Source organism: Lasioglossum baleicum, unplaced genomic scaffold (genome assembly GCF_051020765.1).
Source record: "Lasioglossum baleicum unplaced genomic scaffold, iyLasBale1 scaffold0029, whole genome shotgun sequence".
In the NCBI taxonomy this organism is placed as follows: domain Eukaryota; kingdom Metazoa; phylum Arthropoda; class Insecta; order Hymenoptera; family Halictidae; genus Lasioglossum; species Lasioglossum baleicum.
The window spans coordinates 1,269,364-1,274,324 of NW_027469089.1; positions in this window are offsets into that span (position 1 = coordinate 1,269,364).

Genomic DNA, 4,961 nt, shown 5'->3' on the forward strand with positions numbered 1-4,961 from the left:
TGACCAGGGTGGTGGGACGGGGGGGGGGACAGACGCGAGCCGGAACTCGCCTCTGTCCCCTCCTTGTCGCGTGCGGAAAAAAATACAATGCAGCGTGTACGAGTATTTGCACATGTATAAAAATCGGATGGCGTGGTAACAAAAATTCTAAATTATACAGCACAAGTTGCAGCAATGCATGCGCATAAGTGAAATTACCTGCATACCGCCGTTTCCTCAAACTGTGTGTTCATAACTGGCACTAGGAGGATCGCAGTACCACCACTGCGAGGAGGCCCAGGACTCTGCGCGGCATACGCTGGAAGAATGTCCAGCGTGGTCGGCACCGCGCAGAGACCTAAGGGGCGTTATTGGGATGGATCTCCCGTTGCCGGTCGTGGTCGACCACATGATCGGCAGCGAGAGGTCAAGAGCAGCGATTGCCTCCTTCTGCGAGATTGTGATAACGCAGAAGGAGGCAGCGGAGAGGGAGAGGGAAGCCGACCCGCTCTCCGCCAGGAGGCTAGCATCGGCGGGGCAGCCCCGACGAGGCCGACGGCCCCCGTAAGGGGCCGCAGACGTAATGGCGGCGGTGGTACTACTTAGTACTTCCACCGCCGCCAAGGGGGGCTGGCCGTTAAGGCGCCCCCGAGGTGGACAGGTCGCGGGGGGCGAGGTGGAGCAATAATCCCCCCCCCTCTCTACAAAGATGCGACCTTCCGGTCGACCCCCCTCCTTTTATTTTATAATATTTCATTTTACTCTATATTATAAATTTTATCTTTATCTTTTATTCCCCTTTATTTTGCCCCCCTTCTTATGTTTGTTGTGTTTTGTCCATTGTATTTATTTACTTATTATTATTTATTTATTTATTGACTTTTATTTTATCTATTTTATCTATACACCTTTTCATTTACTGATTTTATCTTTCATTTTATCATATTTTTAAGTTTTATGCGGGTTGACCAGGGTGGTGGGACGGGGGGGGGACAGACGCGAGCCGGAACTCGCCTCTGTCCCCTCCTTGTCGCGTGCGGAAAAAAATACAATGCAGCGTGTACGAGTATTTGCACATGTATAAAAATCGGATGGCGCGGTAACAAAAATTCTAAATTATACAGCACAAGTTGTAGCAATGCATGCGCATAAGTTAAATTACCTGCATACCGCCGTTTCCTCATACAGTGTGTTCATAACTGGCACTAGGAGGATCGCAGTGCCACCACTGCGAGGAGGACCAGGACTCTGCGCGGCATACGCTGGAAGAATGTCCAGCGTGGTCGGCACCGCGCAGAGACCTAAGGGGCGTTATTGGGATGGACCTCCCGTTGCCGGTCGTGGTCGACCACATGATCGGCAGCGAGAGGTCAATAGCAGCGATTGCCTCCTTCTGCGAGATTGTGATAACGCAGAAGGAGGCAGCGGAGAGGGAGAGGGAAGCCGACCCGCTCTCCGCCAGGAGGCTAGCATCGGCGGGGCAGCCCCGACGAGGCCGACGGCCCCCGTAAGGGGCCGCAGACGTAATGGCGGCGGTGGTACTACTTAGTACTTCCACCGCCGCCAAGGGGGGCTGGCCGTTATGGCGCCCCCGAGGTGGACAGGTCGCGGGGGGCGAGGTGGCGCAATAATCCCCTCCCCCCCTCTCTACAAAGATGCGACCTGCCGGTCCACCCCCCTCCTTTCATTTTATAATATTTCATTTTACTCTATATTATAAATTTTATCTTTATCTTTTATTCCCCTTTATTTTGCCCCCCTTCTTATGTTTGTTGTGTTTTGTCCATTGTATTTATTTACTTATTATTATTTATTTATTTAATGACTTTTATTTTATCTATTTTATCTATACACCTTTACATTTACTGATTTTATCTTTTATTTTATCATATTTTTAAGTTTTATGCGGGTTGACCAGGGGGGTGGGACGGGGGAGGGGACAGACGCGTGCCGGAACTCGCCTCTGTCCCCTCCTTGTCGCGTGCGGAAAAAAATACAATGCAGCGTGTACGAGTATTTGCACATGTATAAAAATCGGATGGCGTGGTAACAAAAATTCTAAATTATACAGCACAAGTTGCAGCAATGCATGCGCATAAGTGAAATTACCTGCATACCGCCGTTTCCTCAAACTGTGTGTTCATAACGGGCACTAGGAGGATCGCAGTGCCACCACTGCGAGGAGGACCAGGACTCTGCGCGGCATACGCTGGAAGAATGTCCAGCGTGGTCGGCACCGCGCAGAGACCTAAGGGGCGTTATTGGGATGGATCTCCCGTTGCCGGTCGTGGTCGACCACATGATCGGCAGCGAGTGGTCAAGAGCAGCGATTGCTTCCTTCTGCGAGATTGTGATAACGCAGAAGGAGGCAGCGGAGAGGGAGAGGGAAGCCGACCCGCTCTCCGCCAGGAGGCTAGCATCGGCGGGGCAACCCCCACGAGGCCGACGGCCATCATAATGGGCCTCAGACGTAATGGCGGCGGTGGTACTACTTAGTACTTCCACCGCCGCCAAGGGGGGCTGGCCGTTATGACGCCCCCGAGGTGGACAGGTCGCGGGGGGCGAGGTGGCGCAATAATCCCCTCCCCCCCTCTCTACAAAGATGCGACCTGCCGGTCCACCCCCCTCCTTTCATTTTATAATATTTCATTTTACTCTATATTATAAATTTTATCTTTATCTTTTATTCCCCTTTATTTTGCCCCCCTTCTTATGTTTATTGTGTTTTGTCCATTGTATTTATTTACTTATTATTATTTATTTATTTATTGACTTTTATTTTATCTATTTTATCTATACACCTTTTCAATTATTGATTTTATCTTGTATTTTATCATATTTTTAAGTTTTATGCGGGTTGACCAGGGTGGTGGGACGGGGGGGGGGACAGACGCGTGCCGGAACTCGCCTCTGTCCCCTCCTTGTCGCGTGCGGAAAAAAATACAATGCAGCGTGTACGAGTATTTGCACATGTATAAAAATCGGATGGCGTGGTAACAAAAATTCTAAATTATACAGCACAAGTTGCAGCAATGCATGCGCATAAGTGAAATTACCTGCATACCGCCGTTTCCTCAAACTGTGTGTTCATAACTGGCACTAGGAGGATCGCAGTGCCACCACTGCGAGGAGGACCAGGACTCTGCGCGGCATACGCTGGAAGAATGTCCAGCGTGGTCGGCACCGCGCAGAGACCTAAGGGGCGTTATTGGGATGGATCTCCCGTTGCCGGTCGTGGTCGACCACATGATCGGCAGCGAGTGGTCAAGAGCAGCGATTGCTTCCTTCTGCGAGATTGTGATAACGCAGAAGGAGGCAGCGGAGAGGGAGAGGGAAGCCGACCCGCTCTCCGCCAGGAGGCTAGCATCGGCGGGGCAACCCCCACGAGGCCGACGGCCCTCGTAACGGGCCTCAGACGTAATGGCGGCGGTGGTACTACTTAGTACTTCCACCGCCGCCAAGGGGGGTTGCCGTTATGGCGCCCCCGAGGTGGACAGGTCGCAGGGGGCGAGGTGGCGCAATAATCCCCTCCCCCCCCTCTCTACAAAGATGCGACCTGCCGGTCCACCCCCCTCCTTTCATTTTATAATATTTCATTTTACTCTATATTATAAATTTTATCTTTATCTTTTATTCCCCTTTATTTTGCCCCCCTTCTTATGTTTATTGTGTTTTGTCCATTGTATTTATTTACTTATTATTATTTATTTATTTATTGACTTTTATTTTATCTATTTTATCTATACACCTTTTCAATTATTGATTTTATCTTGTATTTTATCATATTTTTAAGTTTTATGCGGGTTGACCAGGGTGGTGGGACGGGGGGGGGGACAGACGCGAGCCGGAACTCGCCTCTGTCCCCTCCTTGTCGCGTGCGGAAAAAAATACAATGCAGCGTGTACGAGTATTTGCACATGTATAAAAATCGGATGGCGTGGTAACAAAAATTCTAAATTATACAGCACAAGTTGCAGCAATGCATGCGCATAAGTGAAATTACCTGCATACCGCCGTTTCCTCAAACTGTGTGTTCATAACTGGCACTAGGAGGATCGCAGTACCACCACTGCGAGGAGGCCCAGGACTCTGCGCGGCATACGCTGGAAGAATGTCCAGCGTGGTCGGCACCGCGCAGAGACCTAAGGGGCGTTATTGGGATGGATCTCCCGTTGCCGGTCGTGGTCGACCACATGATCGGCAGCGAGAGGTCAAGAGCAGCGATTGCCTCCTTCTGCGAGATTGTGATAACGCAGAAGGAGGCAGCGGAGAGGGAGAGGGAAGCCGACCCGCTCTCCGCCAGGAGGCTAGCATCGGCGGGGCAACCCCGACGAGGCCGACGGCCCTCGTAATGGGCCGCAGACGTAATGGCAGCGGTGGCACTACTTAGTACTTCCACCGCCGCCAAGGGGGGCTGGCCGTTAAGGCGCCCCCGAGGTGGACAGGTCGCGGGGGGCGAGGTGGCGCAATAATCCCCTCCCCCCCCTCTCTACAAAGATGCGACCTGCCGGTCCACCCCCCTCCTTTCATTTTATAATATTTCATTTTACTCTATATTATAAATTTTATCTTTATCTTTTATTCCCCTTTATTTTGCTCCCCTTCTTATGTTTATTGTGTTTTGTCCATTGTATTTATTTACTTATTATTATTTATTTATTTATTGACTTTTATTTTATCTATTTTATCTATACACCTTTTCAATTATTGATTTTATCTTGTATTTTATCATATTTTTAAGTTTTATGCGGGTTGACCAGGGTGGTGGGACGGGGGGGGGGGACAGACGCGAGCCGGAACTCGCCTCTGTCCCCTCCTTGTCGCGTGCGGAAAAAAATACAATGCAGCGTGTACGAGTATTTGCACATGTATAAAAATCGGATGGCGTGGTAACAAAAATTCTAAATTATACAGCACAAGTTGCAGCAATGCATGCGCATAAGTGAAATTACCTGCATACCGCCGTTTCCTCAAACTGTGTG